Source organism: Lissotriton vulgaris, chromosome 3_1, assembly GCF_964263255.1.
Source record: "Lissotriton vulgaris chromosome 3_1, aLisVul1.2, whole genome shotgun sequence".
Taxonomy (NCBI): Eukaryota; Metazoa; Chordata; class Amphibia; order Caudata; family Salamandridae; genus Lissotriton; species Lissotriton vulgaris.
In genome coordinates this window covers 915,383,775-915,408,321 of record NC_141689.1, presented here as the reverse complement: position 1 = coordinate 915,408,321, position 24,547 = coordinate 915,383,775, and positions in this window count along the sequence as shown.

Here is a 24,547-nt window from a genome sequence, read left to right as displayed (position 1 = left end):
ATCGGTAATTAAAAAAAACAGCAGTTGAAGATTCAGCCAATCCTGTGCATCCACATCACCTCCCAATCAGGAAGTGGCCACACCCATGCAGCTGCACTGAATCAGAATCTGCTGGAGAGGTAGGGAGTGCAAAGGAGAACACAGGAGCAACTGAAAGAACATTTCCTGATACAAACTTCAGAATGGCCAACAAGGAGAGTGAAAATGATGGTGCAGAAAGGACAAGAAAAATCTAATTTACTGAAAGGACGCTGGAGGTCCTGTTTGAGGAGGTGGCAAGAGAACACATAAAGCTGTTTGGGAAACAGTCACTGCAAGTGCCAGAATCCCAGAAGAGAAAAATATGGATTGGAATACAGGAAAATGTAAATGCCATTGGAGTGACCCACCGTGAAATAAACGTACTCAAGAAAAGGTGGTACGACGTCAGGAGCCTGGCAAAGAAGAAGATGGCCGAAAGGAAAAAATAAGCCAGCCTGACAGGTGGAGGGAGAAATAGAGCACCTGCACTGACTGCATTGGAACTGCTGGTGGAGTCCACCATTGAGTCTGAGAGTGTCAGCCGGATTGGGGATGCAGACAGCTCAGCCAGAGCTGACAACAAACAATATAAGATGCATGCACACCAAGCTGCGCCCCCCACTCACTGACCCAAATCCCCAATGAGGCAGTGTGAATCGCACTCCAGTACATGTTTTAGTAAACTCCAGCAATGCATTATGGGAGATGTAGTCAGTGTAACACCTATCATAACAGTCATCCCACTGAACACAAAGGCATGTGCCACACATCAGTGATAAGAAAGCAGAGGACAGTCATATAGATTGGCAGACATGAATTTTTTTTTAAAAATGCTGCCAGACAAGTGAGCTAATGTACAATTTGTCTCCACAGGCGCTACATTGCGCAGGTCTGCACATGTCAAGGCAGGAAAGGAACCCCGGAGGGAGAGAATGGAGGAGGCCATTTCAACTGCAGGTCACACCACACCACCACCACCAGCATCAACACCACCACCGGCATCAACACCACCCCCGTCATCAACACCACCTGCAACAACACCACCACTGGCATCAACACCACCACCTGCAACAACACCACCAACGGCATCAACACCACCACCTGCAACAACAACACCATCACCTGCATCACCAGCAGCGTCACCACTGGCATTACCAAGACCCAGGAGGCATGCAGTTGCCAGACTCCAAGAGATGGAGTTGTCCGTGGAAGACTGCAGGGGTAAAAAACAGTCAACGGTGCCAGTGGATGGCAATAATGCAAGATCACAGTCCCCCACAGAGCGATTACACACAGGTGCCAGACGCCGCAGGGCTAGGGAACCCAGTCCACCTTTTCAGGGCGAGGAGCATGATGTGTTTGCAGGTCTGGAGGTGAACATGTTAAAGGCCCAGCGCCTGCAAGGGAAAGCAATCCAATCAGTTCAGCTGCAGATGAGACATGTGACAGTAAACATGCAGAATATAGAAAAGGGCATCTGCTCAATGAACACAACACTGGCTGAGGGCATGAGGGACACCTTTGAGGGCATGAGGGACATGTCCCAGTCAGTGAGGCTGCTGTGCAGCAAGCTTGTTGAGGACAGGAGGGCAAGGCGCAAGGAGAGGCAGAAAATGGAGAATTATACCAAGGCGGTGAACCGCCCCTCCACTGCCACTTCTCTGCTTTGCAGGCGCTCCGTGGTCATGCAGGAAGAGATGGCACACTGCAGCCGTGATGTGTCACGGGGGCTTGTGACAGTGACGACTGCACTTGAAGTGCTCCTAAATAATCAGACTGCCAATACTGGTGCTGGTGATGTGGGGGACAGTGAGGAGACAACAAGTCTCAGCAGTGTAACGTTCTCTGTAACTGGGTCCAGGAGGAGCAGCAACCTTTTTTTGTCTGTACACTCCTCAATAGGAAGTTATTTGCAGCAGGGAACATCCTTTACGACGCGGATGTTACCCCGCGCTACCATTATGACGCGTCTCTTACAACGCAAGTCGTAACCACGACTTGCGCTGGAGGGCGCTCAAGGACAAGGAATAGTTAATTTACTATTCCAACACCTTCTCTACTATCCACGTGGACTGGTGTTGGAATAGTAAATTAAACTATTCCTAAGTCCGCACCCTACAGTGCAAGTCGTGGTAACGACTTGCATTGTAAAACACACGTTGTAATGGTACGCGTGGTAATAGCCCGCGTCGTACCGTCATACATCCATTTGCATCTCACCACAGTGATATGAGACTCTTTGATGCATTGACCTGGTGGTGCAATAAGGCAGTTGTAGATCACTTATGATGCTTTTAAATAAACTTATTATGGGCCTCATTTATGAAGTTTTGGCACAGGGCAGTGCCATGAGGAATCTTGCAGTGCTGCCCTGTGTCAAAAGAAAAGGGCAGGAATGCGCCGTATATGTGAAATATGATGCATTCCTGCCCTTTTTCCCTGCACTGGCACACAATGGGTTGCTATGCGCCAATGCAGGCACTCTTGCTGAGGTTCCGTGAGAATCGTAATGGCGTCTTTTTGACTTGTTCGAATATGAACGAGTTTGGTATCTATGAACCGCAAATGACGAGTTTAGTGGGTGTACGCGTTTTCGCTACGCTACTTTGCACCGTTTGTCCTATTCGTGGGTTTCTCCATCTGAACCCACGGGTTCCATTTTAGATACGGCATCCATTTTGTTTCTTGCCCTCAAGTAGCCAGCGAACGGACAATGTCTGCTTCGTGACCCTGGGATTCCCAAGCTCTTGAGGAAGACACATGTTCCTTTGAGTGTGTCTTTACGACTAGGGGGATGACACGGCAAAGGCAGATGGCTCCGCTCGAGGCTTATCTTGCTGCGCCGGTCTATTGTTTCAGCCGTGCATGCATTAGGCACGAATCCTTTGATCCTGCAATCATGCTTCCGATATTGCCCCCTACAATCTTTTTCAATCTGTTGCCTCTTTTTGTCTTCCTTGCACCTGTTTCTGTCTCTTTTCTTAACTCGTTTACAGCCAGAATGGAATGTACCTAATGGGGGGGTAACGTACTTTTTACAGTTGGGAACCGGCGATGCTACTGTAATTATGTTCCGGGCTCCTGAAAACATGAAAGCAACCCTTTTGAAGTTTACTGTGGGAACTGAGTTGTAACCTTTTGTTCGCCATGTTGTGCAATGACGAAAATATGTATAAAAGGAGCGATCCACTTCTGCAATTCGAAGCAGTCTCTCAGAACCTACACATTGTGTACTTCTTGCGATCTCTGTATCCCTGCAGTAAATAAACTCTGATCTTTGACGCCGAAGGAAGTGTCCCGTGTCTCTGTGATTTGTACGCCGGAACAGGTAACCCACGAAGGTTTCAGGTGTTGTCCCCTGGCACCGCTGGGCCTTAGAATAGCCCAGTCCTTCAGTTGGCGCCCAACGTGGGGAGACATCAGTGGTATCGGTCCAAAGCCCGACGAACGTGAGGAACTTCGTGTGAAATCTCCGAGGGAAGGTGCACCCCGCTTCATCGATCCTGTTGTCGAAATAAGTGGTCCGAAGACTTTTCCTGCGAAGATTCCCGCCTCCTGACGGCTGCGACGGACTGATGCCCTGACTGTCGACCTGTTTGGCGCCTGGCGTAGTCCTTTGCACGGCGAGACGATAGACGGGCCTTCCTGGTGACGCCATTGTTCTTTCAGTTAAGTATTTGTGGGTCGCTCCCTGAAACCTTGGTTGTTGTTGTTGAAACTTGGTTGGTTGCATGGTTCCATTGCATTTGTGGTTCTTAGTTGTTGGTTCTTAGTAGTTGGGTTTTATTTGACGATTGCAATTGCCAAAAACCGAGGGTCTTGCATTTTTGCGAGGACATCGTAATTCGATAACCCTTGAAGTTTGTAAACTCGGTTAGTGTGCACGATGCCTGGCCGTAGTACTTTGTTTGGTTTCCTTAAATGTTGCGGTACGGATTCCCAGTTGGAGGATTCATGTCCGATACCTCCAGTTGGAACTCCGATTTATGAGCTCTATAGTCGACACGGAGTGGGTCCTATTGTATATAATGAATATTGGATCCGTTACACTAAAGATGATGGTGTCCTTAGTTGGCCACCCCATGGTAGTTTCGAAACTGCAATTTTAGATAATCTTGAAGCAAAACTGTTTAAAAAGAAAGCTAGGCCGGCCATGTTTGATTCCTTTCGGTTATGGCGCAAAGAGGCCAAGCAGAAAGAAATCAAACAGATTAAAAAAAATAAGAGAGAAGGTATCATTACGGTGATGAGAAATGCAGAACAGTATCAGCGAGACAAAGATGAGAAGGAAAAGGAAGTTTTTACTAGACTGCATCATATGGCGGTGGATAAATGTTATCCGGTTTTGCCGTCAAGTTCTGATAAGAAGGGAGAAGAAGCGGTAGAGGACCCTTTGTTGTCCTATCTACTGAAATCACCACCTCCTTATGCACAGGATACTACAGTCCCTGTGGTTCCTCCTGTTCCTCAACCTGTTGTTCCGGCAGCTGCTGGTCAGCCTGTCGTTGGTCCTGTTCCTCCGAATCCTCCTGTTCCTCAAGCTGTCCCTGCTCCCTTACCTGCCCTTCTTCCTACTGCTCCACTGCCTATACCTTCTCAGTCTATTGTTCCTGCTACTTCTGCTATCTTGGCTACTCCTACTGTTCCTACGTTCAGTCCTCACGTTGTTGCTCCTGTACTTCTCTCCTCTTCTCCTTCTGTTCGTAGTTGCATACCTAATGCTGTTGCTAATCTTTACTCTCCACTTTTTGGACCGATACTTGGGTCCGATGTTTCTGATGTCTCTCAGAGACTAAGTCAAATTCCTGGTGGTAGGGAGAGTGAGACGTTAGTAAAGATGACGCGTAAATGGATTAGGCATCCTGCTAAATACACTCCGCGCATAGTTTATGATACGTTCTCTCAATTTAATGAGCCCACACAGAGATTCGTGTTTGAGGAAATGTGTAAATCATTAAGAGAGGAGTGGGATAATGATGAGGTAGATAATGTACCACCCGAAATGACTGAACTCCAGAATCAGTTTTCGAACGGTATGATTGTGGGTGGTAATGTTCGACGTGCTTTAGAGCGTCTCTTAGCTTTTAGAACTGCAGTGCATCCTCGAGTGTTGTTTGACAAAGACACAGAGGATTGGGAGGCACAACCTGGTCAGTATCCCATGCGAGAAGTTCCCCCAGTGTGGATGCCAGGTGATGCTGCTGCTAATCCTGCAATTTTGCCACACTTCCAGAGAGTCTGGATACACCTCCCATGGAAGCGATCAGAAGTTTTGCAGGTGAAACAATCTTTGCCTGACCCCCGTAAAAACCCGGCAGGTTATTATAAGGAGTTATTGCAACTTGTGGATGCTACTATTATGAACCTTGCCGATATCGACATGTTGTTTGGTAATGTAGTACCGCAACCGATTTGGGCGAAAATCCGTCAAGAGAATCATGCAGCCGAGTTAGGCGGTGATTGGGCTGCACTTGTAGCGGCTGACGCATTACAGGTTGGTGGGGCTAAGCCTGAGCAGTTAATTACGGCTTTGCCTCAAAGGATCATTACTCTTATGAAGACACTTATGCCAGCAATGAAAGTTAACTGGGATAAATTGTCTGCGTGCAAGCAAAAGAAGGACGAGAGTGTCTCCGATTTCTTTATCAGATTTGAGGAGGCATTTAGGTCAGGATATGAGCACTGAGGGAGGTCAGCGACTGTTCGTCGATAAATTTGTGTCGAATTTGTTGCCTGAGCTAAGCAACAAATTGAAAAATTCCGAAAGTTCGTGGGCTGTTTCGACCACTGCTCAAATATTGGCCACGGCTCAATATTATGAAAATAGAGAAAAAGAAGAAAGTGAACGTGTAGATAAGAAAACGAAGGAGCTTAAAACTAAGGTTTTGTTGCAACAAGCGTATCCTCCGCGCTCAAATCAAAATGACTCACAACAGCAAAATAGATCACAATTGCAGTCTTCTAGGACGCAGTCGCGTACTGACTCTTCTACACCGAGATCTATGCTTGGGTACAATCAATGCGCATATTGTAGGGGTGAAGGCCATTTGAAGTTTAATTGTCCTGTTTTACGTGACCAAAATAATGGTGTTTCGGCTCGAGGTGGTCGTAGTGGTCCTCAACAGGCATCACGTGGTAGAGGTCGCGGTGTCTCTCAAAATCAGAATGAACGTTCTACTACTTCATCGGACTCGAACAATTGCTTTGATCAGCGCGATTCATCGTCTGGTAGATCTGCACAGTATCATGTGGATGACTATTACGTCGAGCATGACATTGATGCTGATGGTAGTTACTAGGACAGCCACAGACAAAGAGAGGTAGTAGTATCAGTTCCTTACGTTGCAGTTGCCACATCGGGCGTAGTTGAGCCTTTTCTGTTGGACACTGGTGCAGCGAAAAGTTCCATCATGCATTCGAAACTCCCTGGAGCACCTTTGTCTGGCTTAACGAATGTTTCCGTTGGATTCTCTGGCGCCCCGGTTAGTAATCCGGTTTCTAGCCCTTTGCCCCTTACAATTGGGCCGCGTGAGCTAGAAGCTCCTTTGATTTTAACTACTGGTTGTGGTGAGAATCTTTTGAGCCTGGATTTGTTGAAGCGGTTATATGCGACTTTGTATTGTTCTCCTGCGGGAGTGCAGCTTACGTAGGGTCAGAGAGTGATCTCTCCTATGTACTTGTCAACTGATAAGCTCCCACCGGAATTGAGTTCTCTTCCCGAGTCTTTGTGGGCAACAGGTCCCAATGATGTGGGCCTGCTGGACATATCACCTTATGTTGTTCAATTGCAATCGAATGTGCGATTACCACGTATTCCCCAGTATCGTATCTCTCTTGATGGTGAACGAGCGCTATTAGCGATCATTTATGATTTAATAAAGAAGGATGCTATTGAGGAAACTCGGGGAAATGCCTGTAATAGTCCTGTGTTACCTATTTTGAAACGAACTGATCCATCCAAGCCTCCTGTGTACCGTTTTGTCATTGATTTGAGAGAGGTATTAAAATTGTGATCCCACAATTTCCTGTGGTGCCTGACATTACAGCTCTGCTCACTCTGATTCCAGCCTCTGCCTCTTGGTTCTCGGTAATCGATCTGAAGAATGCTTTCTTTAGCATTCCGATTGCTGAGGAAAGCAGAGATCTGTTCGGCTTCTCATTAGGTGGTCGCAGCTTCAGGTTTAAACGCGCTCCTCAGGGCTACTGTGAGAGTCCATCGATCTACAGCCAAGCCCTTAAGAGTCAACTTGACGCGTTTGTGTTACCAGCTGGTGCGGCCTTGATTCAGTACGTTGATGATCTGTTAGTGGCTACTGACACTAAGCAGATTTGCAAAACTGCTACAGTATCGTTGTTACAGCATCTATGTGACTTACATCACAAGGTGTCACCTTCTAAGCTACAGTATTGTTATCAAGAAGTAACCTATTTAGGTCACTTGTTGTCAAAGGAGGGAAGAAGGTTGACCCCAGAAAGAATTGCAGCGATTGCTCGGATGACTGTGCCAACAACTCAGAGAGATGTGCGTGCCTTTCTAGGTATCACGTCATACTGCAGGCAATGGATTCCAAATTTTTCATTGTTAGCGAAACCATTATTAGCTCTCACGTGCAACGATGTTCCGACTCCTTTGCCATGGACTGAAGACTGTCAGAAAAGTTTTTCTGAATTGCGTGATGCGTTGTGTTCGACTCCTGTGTTAGGCACTCCTGATTACAGTAAGCCGTTTACACTATACGTTCACGAGAGAGAGGGTTGTGCGTTGAGTGTTTTGACGCAACAATTTGGCGGTAAGCAGCGTCCATGTGCATATTTTTCCTCGACCTTGGACCCAGTAGCTAGAGCATTGCCGAGTTGTCTAAGAGCGACAGCGGCAGCTGCGGTGTCTATTCGGCAATCTGCAGGACTGGTCATGGATAATATGCTTACGGTGATGGTTCCGCATGCAGTTGACACTCTTTTGAATCGAACAAAAACTCAACACTTGACGAGCGCAAGGTTGTCCGGTTACGAGTTGACACTTTTGGCAAGTCATATACAAATAAAGCGTTGTAATGTGCTGAATCCGGCGACATTGTTGCCGACTAATATGGAATCAGATGATGTAGCACCACATGATTGTTATCTAAGAACTGAAGAAGAAACGAAGGGTCGTGTTGACCTAAAAAACACTCCATTGGCAGATCCCGATGGTACTCTGTATGTTGATGGTTCATGTTTTAAGTTGCCGAATGGTGATGTGACGACTGCGTATGCTGTAGTAACGTTGAGTACGGTTGTGGAAACTGCGAGATTGAGTCAGAATTCAGCGCAAGCGGCAGAGTTGATTGCGTTAACGAGAGCGTGTGTTTTGTCTAAAGGGAAGCGAGTGAATGTGTTTACGGATAGTCAATATGCGTTTGGCGTAGCTCATAGCTTTGGTCGATAGTGGAGAGAAAGAGGATTTATGACATCGCATGGCACGAAGATCCAACACGGACAGCTCGTGAACGATCTTTTGGATGCACTTACATTGCCTAAGCAGGTGGCAATTATTAAATGCAGCGCGCACCGAAAGGTTACTGATGATGTTGGTCGTGGTAACGCGTTTGCGGATGAGATTGCTAAGGAAACGGCTAAGGATTTGACAACTCGAATGTATGTTATGAGTTCAGTGAGATGGCCGACGGAGACTGGTATGTGTGAGGACACTGTTGAGAGAGTGAAAGCGATTCAGAATGAGGCTACCGAGATTGAAAAGACTAAGTGGAAAGAAAGCACGGGAAAGTTAGATGCGCATGGATGTTGCGTTGATTTGTCAGAATGTCAGAGGTGGATGTTACCGGATGCATATGTGCTTGCCGTTGTTACTATGGCCCACGGCATGTCACATATTAGCGCGAAAGGTATATGTAAGTTGTTGTCTCCTGTATGGAAGAATGATGGGATTATTAAGTGTGCTGAAAGAGTGGTTAAGAATTGTATGGTATGCTTGATGTATAATCCTGGCAAGGGCACCCCCACTCCACCTGGTCATTTTGCTCCTCCTACTTGTCCTTTTGAAGTCATCCAATTGGACTTCATCCATATGGAGATATGCAATAATCTGGAATATGTTTTGGTTGTGGTTTGCGCGTTCTCCAGATGGATTTAGGCCTACCCTCTTAAAGATAATACTGCCCTGTCCACAGCGAAAGTCCTACTGAAGGAATACTTTCCTCGGTATGGAATGCCACGGATCGTATGGTCGGATAACGGAAGTGAGTTTGTGGGGAGTGTGATGAAGAGTGTGTGTAAGGGCCTTGGAATACACCAAAAATTCCATAGCGCCAATCATCCCCAGTCAGCAGGTTTAGTGGAAGGGTACAACGGTACTCTGAAACTGAAACTTGCTAAAGTTCAAGCCACGACTGGTCTGTCATGGCCCGATGCACTGCCTCTAGCTCTCTTGTCGACCAGGGCGACTGTGCACTCTCGAGTAGGGCTTAGCCCATATGAGATTGTGCTCGGCCGTCCTGCGAACATTTGGGGAGTCCCAAGGCCTAAGGCATTCGACAGTCTTGAATACCCAATGTTGATTGACTATCTTTATGATCTGACTGCTAAATTGAGTTTAATTCATCAACAGGTTTTTGAAGCTCTACCGGCACAGATAGAGGGTCCTGGACATCGGCTCCAACCGGGTGACTGGGTAGTCACCCGCAATTTTGGGAGAAAGCGTAATTTCGAGCCGAGATTTGTGGGACCCTATCAAGTTCTGCTGGCGACGAGGACCGCAGTTCGGTTGGAAGGCAGGAAGAACTGGGTGCATGCCACCCACACAAAGAAAGTTCCAATCCCTTTGCCAGCAGATAAGTGGGTCAGAACTGGAATTGTCGCAACGGAGACTGAGACCCCTCTACGTTATGTGCCGTTCAGTGATGCTCAACCTGTAGGAGACAATTCATTGCAGCCAGACACATCTGTTGAATCGTCAGCATTGGAGAATTCAAGGCCTGAACTGTCATCAGAACGATCGAACACTGTTTTGCCATCTGAACAGTTATTTGAAGAACAAACTCGACCTGGAAGAAGTCGATATTTTCTTCGTTCACGTGACAAAGACTAATAAAAAATCCCTTTTTGTTTTGAATTCATATTACCCCCCTACTGTTGCTACGAACATTATGAACAATTGCATTCTTTATTGATTTCTGAGGTCTTTTTCACGTGTATTCCTCTTTTTGTACAGCTAAGAGACTTGTGTTAAATTGAATGTTTGTTTAAAAAAAACCTTTCATCCGGGTTGACCGTAGGGCCGTGCGGGTACTTCCTTCTGTTTAGCAGGTTTCTGACACTAGGTCGGTTACTTTTGTCGATTCCTGGGAACTCCTGGGAATTGATAATAGCTACTCAGAACAAAGTGCGTCAAGAACGTTGCGGACGGTTTTTAGAGGATGGAGTTCTCTAAGCTGTCGGAAGTAGAGAGGATGTCGGCGCAAAGATCAAATTTGCATAAAGTTGTACGAACGAAATGTTTTCTGTTTCAGGTATTCCTGCTGTTTCTGACTGTTTCTATGCTATTGGTGGGTGGAGTGTATTTCGGAATTCAGTCGTTATTGCCTCCCACTTCACCTACTTCTTCTTCTCATGAATTGAATTCTATTCCCACTGTTTCTCCACATTCCTTTGATCCTCTGCCCCAACATGAACAGGTTAGACGTGCGGAATTCATGAACAACTCCTTTGTCCAACTCCTACATCAGCATCAGTTGGTGATGAATACTACTAACTGTTGGGTGTGTGGGTTAATGCCACATACCATGGATAAGGGTATTCCGTATTTGGTTCTTCCTTACAGCTCCCAGGGGTCAGCTCGGGCATTCCAAACTATGTTCCGTAGTGCACTAGATTCCTACCCCCGACGAGAGCCACGCTCTGCAGACCTTGGTCCTGGCCCGTACCACAAGACTTTGGCGATAGCGATTTACTGACTTAGATAGAGATATTTTTGATGCATCGCTTATTCCGGAGGAAGAGGTGCGAGCATACAAGGATCTGAGTGAGGCTGAGTATAGCATGTCAGTGGGTGATAGACAGCTTAAGAGCTCGTCTCCGATCTGGATCGTACCCCACCTCTGTAAATTTTGCTTGCAAGGTCTTGGTCGAAATCCGGGAGCTCAGCTTGGGAAGAGTGCTTGTACTGAAACGTATGTCTTACCAATGCTCTCTTCCCCTGTTTTCTTGACTGCCAAGGGTACCTATTTTGTATGTTATGATCGCGCTTATACGTGGTTGCCCCGTGACTTCTCGGGCACCTGTTATATTGCGAATCTTTTGCCACCAACTTTTACAGTTGCCTCGGACTATCACAAGACTAGAGTTGTGAGAGGCGTTATTAGCAAAGAGGACACTGCCGGTCAAGAAGCAGGAGACTTCTTTAAGGGTTTCCTGCCGTTTTGGGGACCTATGGTTAATAGTAGGAACCTGAGACAGTTGACTCGCGTGGTAGAATCAACTGCTAACATAAAGTGCACTTGGTAATCTGACAGCAGAGCTTCAGGCAGATAGACTTATGACGTTGCAGAACCGTATGGTTCTAGACGTTGTTCTTGCAGATAGAGGTGGTGTGTGCAAGGTGATCCATTCGAGTTGCTGTATTTTCATTCCTGATAACGCTCCAACTGTATATCAAGCCATCTCAAAGTTGCATAAGATCTCCGAGTCCATACACGTGGACGTAGGTGATTGGACGCTACTAGGATGGTTTTGGGGCCTGATGTCAACTTGGGGTTGGAAGATTCTGATGATCGTCGGGGTTGTTGTGACGTTTCTGTTCACGTGTTGTCTTTGCGTGCAGTGTGGTCCTGCCTTATGTGGCCTCTGTGCTACAACGTGTATAAGACGGCCATCTGTTACCAAAGAAGCATTGATGGATAGAATAATGTTGCAGCAACATCTGAACGATCTGATGAATATCGAGATCGATTCTGATATCGACTAGTGCTTGCCTACATGAGGGCAAAAGGAGCGTCTGAGGTTCCGTGAGAATCGTAATGGCGTCTTTTTGACTTGTTTGAATATGAATGAGTTTGGTATCTATGAACCGCAAATGACGAGTTTAGTGGGTGTACGCGTGTTCGCTACGCTACTTTGCACCATTTGTCCTATTCGTGGGTTTCTCCATCTGAACCCACGGGTTCCATTTTAGATACGGCATCCATTTTGTTTCTTGCCCTCAAGTAGCCAGCGAACGGACAATGTCCGCTTCGTGACCCTGGGATTCCCAAGCTCTTGCAGAAGACACATGTTCCTTTGAGTGTGTCTTTACGACTAGGGGGATGACACGGCAAAGGCAGATGGCTCCGCTCGAGGCTTATCTTGCTGCGCCGGTCTATTGTTTCAGCCGTGCATGCATTAGGCACGAATCCTTTGATCCTGCAATCATGCTTCCGATATTGCCCCCTACACTATTTTTCAATCTGTTGTCTCTTTTTGTCTTCCTTGCACCTGTTTCTGTCTCTTTTCTTAACTCGTTTACAGCCAGAATGGAATGTACCTAATGGGGGGGTAACATACTTTTTACAGTTGGGAACCGGCGATGCTACTGTAATTATATTCCGGGCTCCTGAAAACATGAAAGCAACCCTTTTGAAGTTTACTGTGGGAACTAAGTTGTAACCTTTTGTTCGCCATGTTGTGCAATGACGAAAATATGTATAAAAGGAGCGATCCACTTTTGCAATTCAAAGCAGTCTCTCAGAACCTACACATTGTGTACTTCTTGCGATCTCTGTATCCCTGCAGTAAATAAACTCTGATCTTTGACGCCGAAGTAAGTGTCCCGTGTCTCTGTGATTTGTACGCCGGAACAGGTAACCCACGAAGGTTTCAGGTGTTGTCCCCTGGCACCGCTGGGCCTTAGAATAGCCCAGTCCTTCATTGCGCCACGGTGCAAGGGTGCCTGCTGATTTTGTGCAGGAAGGGACACCTGGAGATTCCTGAAAACATTACTCCTCGTTGCGCCTCCTTGGGTGGCGTTAGATTCTGAGGCATTCCCAGGTTTACGATTTCTCGCAAATCAGAGAATGTGTGTTGCCTGGGAACACCCACAGCAAAACCCATGGAACACCCCTGTTATGTAGTCTTCTGTGTGAAAGGGGGTGCATATTTACAAGGCCACGAAATGTGGCCTTGTAAATATGCTGCGGCACATTCCATCACCGAAACGTCAAAAAAGTGATGTTCCGTTGGTGCAAAAGTACCATAAAGGGCCTCATAAATAAGTCCCTATAGGTCCATAGAAAACACTTAAGTAATTCACCAAAAGTAATTCACCAATACTCACAGCTCGTGACTTGATTGCATGCATTATTTAGGAAAAGTTATAGTTTGTGTAGTGCTATTTTTTGTATTAGAAGAGCAATTCAGCTGATTTGTCTCAGTATTTTAATACTTTCTTTCTTTTCATTTTGTAGCTTGTACCCACTGTAACACTAACTTTCATTGACACATTGTTTTCGATGAAAGACGTATCAGGGGCCAGAAGTACAAAATGTGATTCTTACTGATTCACACTTGGGAAATGACAATTCCTAAAGTATGAAGACTTTGTACTATTAAATAGTGATTCCTGGTGGGTTTCAAATTGACCTACTTCATGAATACTAATAAGGTAGTTCTCAGTTTGTGATCCATAAGGAATGATAGCCATCACAGGGATGATAGCCTTCTGGGGACAGTAGACCACCATGTCGGTAATTGCTTTTAAATAAAGCAATCGTATTTTTTTTTGTGTATGTAGCCCATTTTCCTTCAAAGACAACAAGATGCGTTTGAGAGGAAAGAAAATGACACTTTTAGGTTTCATTTGTTAAGAGCAAGCAGTGGTCCATTGAATACATATTTTTATTTAGTTTTTCATTTATTTATTACATATTTATTTATTTATATAGGTGTTTCTCGGGGTCCCCTTCCCTTTTTCCAATGGATTACCACCTCCTTTGAAGAGGTGGTAAAATAATAATGTTTTGTGAGTGGAATTTGGTCATAAAGCATTGATTCATATCAATGCAATTCGGTATTTGGAAAGGACACCTAAAACATATCCCTTTCAAATACCGAATCGCATAAGCAAATTGCGATTCAGCAATGAGTTACTGAATCGCATTTTGGCATTCCTACATACAAAATCCTTTTTGTGGTCTCAAATTGCCAAATTCTCAGAAATTCGTGATCTCAAAAAATATTTCTGCATTCAGAGTAACAGTTTCATGCATTGGCTTGTGTTCCTTAATTATATATCAAATAAAATAACAATATAACATTCGTAAAGACTTTTTGGCATCATGAAAGAAATGGAAGAGATAAATAGACAGGCTAGAAGGGACTAAGTATTATTGGGTTAAAGAGCGAGGCTGTTTTGGGATCTATGGAATGTGGATAACTGGTTGGCAGAGATACTAGCGCTTGCTACATTCAATTTAGTTTTTTACAGCACTGTAATTTTCAAGTTGACTGCCTTCAAATCAGTAAAACCCATTTCATTAATCTCAGAAGGATGTAAGGCTGGGTTGTCTCTGAAGGGATTTGGAAGGCACGATACTGGTTATTATACCTGTACCATATACACAGACATGCACCTATGTACTATAGGTGGGCGAGCCGCTGAAAGTTTGAGCCTGGCTCGAACCTGGAGACTTGCTCTGGCTCAACTCCAAGTCCTGTTGGAACCATGAGCCCATAGCAAGCCGAGCTTTCCTGTGGGTTCTGCCTCACTCTCTCTACCCAGAATGTGGCGTTAGGGTCAGAACTGCAGACTTTGGAACTCGGGAACCAGGCTCGAGTCTTGGTGTCTGCTCAACAGCATGTGATTCTGGGCAAATCAATTAATCTCACCATGCCTGCAAACAATGCATGTGACCTAGTGTAATGTAACTGGTAGACATGTTAAGTTTGGGCTATATTTTACAAACTCTGGAAGGTGTGCTTGTTTTTGTTGGAACTGCATCTGACACCAGCACCTTAGATGGAGATGTGACGAGCAGAGAGAAATAGCTGATCATTCACTGAGACCGTAAAAAAATATATAGACAGGAAATTATTGCCTGTCCTTGGAGACAGCACTGTAAACAAGAAGAATTGCTGGAAACACGTCAGCATCTGCTTGTTGTATGTTTTTTGCGTTCATAATTGGATCTAGAAATATGGCAATGTAAATTAATTGCGCCCAAGAGCTTTCAATAAATATATCGATTTACGTTCCAGGATTTTAATTTTCATCCATCTTGACTTTAAATTTCGAAGTGGGGAAATACAACCCAGCTCCTTGGTCTTCATTATGTATCTTGCTTTTCCTTAGTACTTAGACAACATCCGCATGTCAGGCTGTCCGAGAGGTGACAAATTGAGGGCGGCGACATACATTCTTGTAAAGAAGCAATCAAATTAAATGGCGGGGCCGCGAGAGCGCGCAGACATCACCAACCTGCTGCTAAAGGATGCGCGGGGCACCATGGTAACTCTTAGCCCCTCGACGCTCGCCACACACGTTCAGCTAATTCGATGTCTATCACTGTTTACGCAAAAAATCTCTCACGGATAAATGAGATAAGGGACTGGCGCGCTAGTCTTTCTTTTTTTCCCCGGCTATATCCTGACCAAATCCCTCTGGCTTGAGGAAAATAATTTGTGATCTGAACGCTCGGTCAGAAACAGGACGTCTCGCGCGCGGAGGGTGGGATGATGTGGCTTGTTAGTGCGCTAATAGGAATCGGGCAATGAATTATAAAACACCTCACGCGGGTCTTTTTTTTCTTTTATCCTGACGTGTGCATACCAATAAAATATTTATCCCCGTTCTTTACTCCAAATGGCGACTGAGGTGAGCTTGGCTGCGCTAAATGGGAGTTCACCGCATAGCTTAAGGAGCATTTCCCCAATGCAGCAGTGAGAAAAAAGAGCATTTGACCTTAAAACTATTCAGAAAATAATTATACACTCAAATCGGAAATCAGAATTTATGGAAAAAGTGATTACAACGTTAGGAATTATTCTGGAGTGTGAAACCAGTATTCACATTATGTGCATAGGTAGAAACCAGTATCCTAATTGTGTGTGTACATAGGGATGCACTTTTCCAATGTTTTTGTATATGTGGATTTGAGAGGGTTGGGTGTCCCACGTCATACTGCTTGCTAAATATGTATAGGTTAAGTAATAGTCAGTAATTTACGCCCCGCCCCCTTTCACAGCCCCGTTATCCTTTCTGGTTATTTCACACATACCACATGTATATTTAACTTCTCTCTTTTTAACAGATATCCACCTGGGAATGCTAGGGGAGCGTGTCAGAAGAATTAATGCTATCAGTAGTACAACAAAGCTGCACATTGAAACCAAACAAACCAGCTACAAAAATAAAAATAAATTTGCTTGACTAAATAGCAAAGGACCTAATTACAAGTCTGGTGGGTGTGGTAGTGGCGGACTTCTGACTACCCTATTACAACCAGGGGAGTCGGGCCACCCTGGGACCACCGCAGCAGCCGGTTGTGGAATGGCAGCCTTGAGGCCCAAATATGATTGCTGGGGCCGCTGCAGCCCCGCCAAGTATATTTTGAGTTTCCACACCGCCACACTTTTCATGGTGGTTTAGGGCCCCTTTGTGCTTCTGCGCCATGGGGTCCATGAAGGGGGGCACATGTTTTGGCCCCTTGTGTGCATGCACCTCAGTACCTGCACAGCATGAATGTCAGCAGTCCACGCCATGCAGGTTCTTACTTTGGCGTTCCCATTGTGGTGCTATTTCATAGGCACTGCTGTGGGAATGCCAAAGAACCGCCCACCAGACAGGAGAAAACTTGTAATCTTGTGGGTGGCTCAACCATGGGTTTGGTGGTGCAGGAGCAGAGCGGTCCCACATCACCAAAACGTAATCCGGCCCTAAGGCATTTACTCCTTTTTAAACCCTTGAAGATGGACATTTGAGTTGGGAGGCTTAAAATATCTTCATAAAAGAATGGGTTGATTGTATGTGTCTTATAAGAAGGGGTTGGGTGGACAATTGAAAATAATTGAAAAAAGAAATCTACAATGTAAAGAAAAGTACAGGAAAAAGATACACCAATTTTTATTCTATGAATTCTGAGGCCTAATGGTCTTTGCAGAATGATTAAAGAGTGCCTACCTGTAACAACAAGCATTGACAAAGCCAATAGGCATGGTCGGTCTGGGAACCGAAAGCAGCTCTGGAAATTGTCTCGGACCAGCCCCTAGGGAACCTTGCCTGGCCACGGGAGGTCTGAAAGTTTGCTTGCTGCTTTTTTTTTTACTGAGGGCTGATATTGCAGCACCTCAGCAAAACCGGCCCCCAGTAACAAAACCAGCCCCCACCCTTCCAGCTTCCCGGGGATACGCCTGATGCTCGGTACAGCAGTCCGACCCTGTCAGTAGGTCTCGAATTTGCAACCCACTGGCTTTGCTAATGGTTAGTATCTACATTATCGAGCATTCCCTTGTAGGAAGCCGGTTCTGTATATACTATACCAAAGTGAGATATAGTGTTCCCAGAGTCCAGTGGAACCCCAAAGGTAGGCAGAGGTAAAGTTAGATAGCACCTAACTCTCTATTTGTGGTAGTGTGGTCGAGAAGTAAGGCAGTTTCAGAGGACAGTGTTAAGCATTTGTTGTACACACTCAGTCAGCAAATAAATTCACATACTCAAAGACTGAACTTAAGACCAATTGTTTTTGTATAAAAAATATTCTTTTAGGTATTTTGTTTTATAGAACCAAGCAAGCCTGGCACAGGCAAGCAATACATACTTTACAGTAGTAATGCAGTTTGTAAACAGTTTTAATTGTAATTACATATGCACTTTGTTTTGACTTACAGTATGGTTGCAGAGAAATACAATACTTTGCAAATACAGTACTTAGATTTGAATGGGTTTTTCAGTAAAATACCAGGTAAGTTACTTTTTGGATTACTTTTCTTACACAGAGTAGTATACCTAGGTACTACTCTGGGACATTTCCTGTAAAGAGGTAAGTAAAATCGTTTTTGTTAAACAGTACAATTTTTAAGAATTTCTTTAGGTTTTCAAACTCCACACTTAAAAACTTATCCAAGAAAAACAGTGTATGTTATCCTATGGAGGAAAGTAGTGTTATCGGTTATAAGGTGAGTATTTGGTAGTGGGTGTTGAGGTACTAGGGATAGACTCAGGGGTCCCGCAGGGTCAAGGATGCACTCTTGTTACACCCTCAGCGGCACTAGGGCAGAGTGCTGAGGCCCAATGTTATCCAATTGAGGATAGGAGGCCTCCGGTTGGTGGCTTGACGAGCAGGCCACTGGGCAGTGTGAGCAAAGCTCCTGGACTTTAGCTCAGGGCAAATGGGGAAACAAAGTATCAGCAAAGGTGCACCCTCAGCGGCACTAGGGAGGCCGGGTGCAGGGTGAGGTTTCGATGTTGGGCACCCTATTGTTTGCAATGGGGAACCTCCGGTTTGCAAAGGCGCGGCAGGCTTGAGGACGAAGGTCTTCTGGGTGCGACCACCACTCCAAGAGGTAAGTTGGGAAGTTAGGGGTTGGTTAGGCACTGTCGGTTTGGCCACCCAAGGCTGTGGGGCGTCAGGTGCAGGGGTGACTTTTGGGGTTGGGTCTTCTTACCAACTCCTGGTCGCGGTTGGGGGGACATTCCAGATTTATGCTTCAGGCGCGGCAAGAGGCTTGAGGCAGGTCAGGGGTCGCCGGATCTTGGGTCAGGATCGCCAAGGGGACCACCTTGTAGTGTTTGCCCACTCGTGCTCGGGCCGTGGACAGCGGGTGCAGAGTGGTGCGGATTCACGGTTTCCAGCCAGGGCCAGAGGTTGCAGATGAACAAAGCCGGTGTTCACTAGAGACAAAGTCTTTGTGGTTGAAGGCAGGCAAGTCCTCCGGGATTTTTGAGGTTGCTACCTGGAGGACACACCAGTATTTTGCAGGAGCTGTTCGAGGTGGATACAGGCCGGTACGGCTGGGGCCAAGTCAATGGGCGTCTTCCTCTTTTTAGCTTCTGCACGACTGTTCGGTCCTTCATCTTCTTGTAGTTTCTTCTTGTCTGAGGAAGCAAGGTTCAGGGTTCCCCTAAATACTAAATTTTGGGGTGCTACAGGTAGGTAAAAGGTAGGGACCAGTGGGTCCCTTCCCTGAGGTGGGTACACCCCTATTATACCACCCTCCAATGGGAGGAGGGCACGAGCATGTCTCTGGTTGTCTGAGACCCATCTGCAAGATGGCAGGGACTAAGAGTTGTGCCTCACCTCGCCTTCCCCACCTGAGGGATAGAGTTGACAGTGGTGGGCACACCTCTCTTCCTCACTTGTTTTTCCCGTCGGTTCTCCCGCCCAAAGTGGGGGTCAGAACCAGTGGGGACCAGTTGCTAGAAGCTGTAAACGTCCTGGGGAAGCTCACAAAAGCAGCAAGCCTTTGAATCTTCCCCTTCGTGAACCCTGCCCATCATGGGGGAGGAGGCGTGGCACCTCGTCCCAGGAAGTGCATTGTTTCAGGCCCCAGAGAGCAGAAGGCTTTATACCCAGGGGTCTAGAAACATGTCTGGCAGTGGCAGCGGAAAGATGCCACTCAGCCAGGACACTAGTGGTAGGTTAGTTTTCATGGGGCTTCGCTAAGATGCCCTCTGTGTGCATTTTTAATTAAATCCCACACTGGCATCAGTGTGGGTTTAATGTGCTGAGAAGTTTGATACCAAACTTCTCAGCTTTCAGTGTAGTAATTATGGTGTTGTGGAGGTTGTAATGACAAACTCCCAGCACCATATACTCTTAATGGCAGCACTGCACTTACAATGTCTAAGAATGGACTTAGACACTGTAGGGGTACAGGGCTCATGCACCTGTAGCCTCACTACTGGTATAGTGCACGCAGATAGAGGAGTTACTGACCTATGCCAGGGCAGTGAGTTGTAGGCATGGCAGACAAGGATGTGTGCCATGTCGACTCTTCACTTTGTTCTGCACCAAAACACGCAGCCTGCAAAGGCAGTGTGTGAGTGTTGAGGTACAGGACCTCTAAGGGTGGCACAATAAGTGCTGCAGCCCTTAGAGGCGTTCTCTGGTCACAGTGTCCTGGTACCTGTGGTATCATTTACCAGGGGCTGACCTGGGGCCAGATATGCCAATTGGGTTTAGGCTTCAATGCAGTTTTAGGGAAAGACCATAGGCCCTGGGTACCTGATTAGCAGGAGCCCAGGGCACACTCAGTCAAAGCACATCAGCAATTTAGCAAAAAGTGGGGGCAACCATGCAGAAAGAGGGCACTTTCTCACATCCCTATGCTGTGCAGCATGGCTAAAGTTTTAAAAAACAAAAGAAAAAAACATTTGACGCAGTCTCCGTGTCATTTCATGGGTGCTAGAACCACTTATCAACAGGCCTTCAAAATGACAAGGGTGCTTTTACTTTTTGTTATCGATTCAAATTGATTCAGTAACTAGCAGGGGAATCAACCATGGGGAGAGAGAAGGAGGGTGCAAGTGGTGAGAAGCAACACAGAGGGTGTGGAGAAGCATTTGAGAAATGCGCGCAGGAGAGCACAATGGATAGAGGGGTGGGAGAAGCACACAAGTGACAGACACCCATTGCACGCCCCTTTCACGCTAAGAGCTGTGTGAATAGGGGCATTATTTACAAGGTGGCATTCAGCCACGTCCAGTGGCTTAACGCCGCCTTGTAAATAAGGTGAAGGAGGTAACGCCACAAGAACATCAGAAAAAGTGATGTTCTGGTGGTGTTAACTCCTTGAAGATATGCCACTTAGACTTTAGGTGTAAACTTAGACTTCAGGTCTAAGGTTACCTTTGTGAATTGAACCTGAGTCACATATTCCCACTACCTTCCCCTGCAGAACATTCCGTGGGTTAATGGTTGGTCTGCAACCCGGTCCCCTCTGGCACTTCTGCACCTTTAGGAGAGTAGCCCTCTAAAGGGTTCAGCTACCTAAGTATAATTCTGGATTCCTGCTATGACAAAAATCCTTGGACTCCTATCTCAACCAACTCTTAAGCAATGTCCTTGGTCTTAAAACCAGGCAGGAGGCCTGCTCCATCCAGAGCATCCCATTTGGGGCACCCACCAAACAATAGGAGAGCCAGTCTGGGCAACCAGACCATGCCTTGGTCCCTGGCACAGCCCACATCCTCCAACCCCCAAAAGGCCAATGCCCCAAAACCACAAATGCGCATGCGGAGAGTGACCGTCCCAAGATTCACTAATTGCTGCTTCGATAATGAATGCTGCAAGCATCCATTTGAGGTCCCAATTACACTATTGTCATATCGGTAATGCTTATGTGAAATGACAGGGGTGACCCTGAAGTGTTCCCCCCAACCAGGCCAGCATGGTTCATGATCTTCTGTATCGTCCACCAGCTTCTTGGTATATTGGCATGCAAATGAAGAAAGTTTATTTCTGAATATGGCTTTCCTCTTTGGAGACAGGTGCACCCCATTGCGAAGATAAAAACCTTCCCCCTTTGGCATAACTGTGGGGGTGCCACCCAATGTGGGTGATGTTAGGAGCCACGAAAGCCTTCTGTTTAGCACTTGGCAGATTAATGCAGCACCTACAGAGAAAGCTCCCGTTGTCAGGACTGACTTTGTACCGTATGTGACCATGCTATCATAGCTTCTGAGAAACGCTTGGTTTACCACATTACCGCATTACTTGATTGATTTGTAATTTGTATAGCGCTCTAATTCCCAAGGGTGTCTAGGAGCTGTTGCCAGCAAGACCCGTAAGGTTGCTGATGAATCGAAGTAGCAGCATCACATTAAGCCACACCGCCAGGGGATTCAAATAAAGCAGAAGCAACAGCAGCAACCATACCGCTGTCCCCATTACCTCAGCAACTCGTGCCTCAAACAAATCTCTACATCCCATATTGACTAAGTCGGTGCCCCTGAGCTGCAAGATGACTATAACTGGTGGTGGAAGCTCGCTTGGTGCCAGTTTGAAGACCGCCGCACTGAGGCCCTTGACTCCGAGTTCTCGTTGACCATACTACCTCACGGTGAGTCCGTTAGCTTTGGCACACTTCATATGCATGTAAGGACAGGGCTCTAGCCAGCCCACATGGATTGGCAGCCAGGTAATCAAGAAGGGACTGTATTGGACTACTACAACACTGAGAGCCTAGTGCGCTGTGAAGAATAATATGCTCTCCCTGCTGGTCTGTTTTGGAAAGGGGCAATGTCACCGTTAGTGACCCACCAGGCAAGCTCAATTCCTCTAAAAGGAGGCTGCCATGCAAGTCTTTTTTTGATCATGGCACTAAATCCCCAACTCTGAAAGCCACATTGAACACCAAACAGAAGATCGCCCTAAGCAGCTGTACCTCAAAGTCTAAATGGCACACTTCTGGCAGCTAAGAGACCACAGTAGTTAATCTCAGTACGTCCTTAGGGGTTCTTGAGTCCAGTCCCCCCACCCCCTTCAGTCTCTGCCAACCCTTCAAAGCTTTTCTTATATGGAATGATTAAGCCAAGTTCTTATGCTCACCCAGTTTTGCAAAGAAGGAAAGTGCTACCATCTGTCTTCTTGCGTACGCAGCCGGTCAGCCATCCTGCCTTAGACTAGGTAGAAACACCATCCATGAAGACTGAGAGATGGGCTCCCCCTGCCCTTTTCCCCTGCTCTCTTAAGCCACAGACGAGAATATTACAGAAATGCCCCTCATAGGTTTCTTTTAAACTCAGGAACTCTGTTGGCTGCCACGAGGTCTTGAAGGACGAGGCATCAAGCTTCCAAAGATGGTCTAGGAGCACTGTAGGATGCGCTGTTGCTTTTTTGGTTACAATTTTTAAACTGCCACTTTTTGAAAATTTGCCTTAGCAAATTAGTGCCTGCAGCCTGTCTCCAGGTCCCATGACGTGGTGTGGTTGGCAGTTTGTCTTTGTGCATTCCTCTTAGACAGCTACACACAAAGAGTGCTTAGGTGTACCTGGCAGGAAGGAAGGACGGACTTAGGCAAAGCCCCACTTACACCTGAACAGGCTGTTTCCTGCCTTCACACAAAGGATTACATAACCCATGTAGTTAGTCTGGAGCCAGGGCAGTAGAGGCTGGAAACCTGTGCACTTCAAAGTGAAATTTCCAGAAGCTTCTCCCACTTCAAAGGAGGCACCAAGTATTAATATTGGACCTCAGACACCAAATTTTCAGTACATTCTGGGACCTGTGGATACTACGGAAGAAGGACTGCTGTGCTGCTTTGCTGCCAGAAGGACTGCCACCCTGCTGCCTGTGGCCGTGCTTGCTGAGAAGGAAGATTGGAACTGCACGTTTCATCCCAGGATGAAGTGACGCCAAAGGTCACCCAGCTTATCTACTGTTCTGAGCTACAGGGACAACAAGCTCCAGAGTCTTCCTGCAACTGCCCAGCTGACCTGCTGCCTGGACCTGCCTGAGCCCTGTGGGACTCTGCTGGAGTCAGTTACTGACCCCCAAGTGGTGTCCCTCAGGTCCTGGACCCTCAGTTGAACTCCCCTGAAGTTTTTGGGTTATTTGCAGATGGGTCCATTGGTGCTAAAACTGTGCAGACTATGCTGATCACCAATACGAAGTTCCAGCAAACCAACTCTTCACACACAAGCATCAACAAATCGCGGAGACTACCAATGCGAAGTGTCAGCAAAGATCGTCCGATACACCGATAGAAACATCGCTAAAGTGACGACGTCCGCTACATCCAACCTGCTTTTTGCGCTACTTTGATGGACTTTCACTACGCTCTCCCATCCCTTCTCTGCCCCTTCGACCGTGAACAGAAGTAATTTCCATGGACTTGCAGGTAACTCTTTCATCAGGACTAACCTGGTCCCTCTATCTAATTGTGACTTTCACTCGGTCTCGCACAACCAGAGTGGAACTTTGTGCTTTTTAGCTCTACATTTTAATTTAAATCTTTACATTTGCATATCTCCGGTTCTACTAATTGGATTTTTGTCATTTTGGTGTCAAATTATTTATACATTCTACTTATATATTTTTTACAGTGGTGTGAGATTTTTCTTGAGGTGTGTTTTCACTTTATTACTGTTTGCAGTGCTGCATAAATACTTTACACGTCACCTCTAAGTTAAGCCTGACTGCTTTGTGCCAAGCTACCAGAGGGTTGAGAACAGGCTAATTTGGTGAGTGTCTGTGGCTTCTCTCTGACAAGGATTGTGGTTTCTGTTTGATTAGGGTTTTATCACCTTCAACCAGCATTTCTATCTATCTATCTATCTATCTATCTATCTATCTATCTATCTATCTATCTATCTATCTATCTATCTATCTATCTATCTATCTATCTATCTATCTATCTATCTATCTATCTATCTATCTGTTATACATTGGGTTTCTGGTTGGAAGAGGTAAGTACCCTCTCCAAGCAGGAGCTACAATCCTAATCCGGGTAAGTGTAGTACACTCTAAACATTTCCCTTTGCTCACCCTTTGGTAGCTTGGCAAAGAGCAGTCAGGATAAACTAAAGAGACAACGTTTAAAGCATTTGTGCACATACACA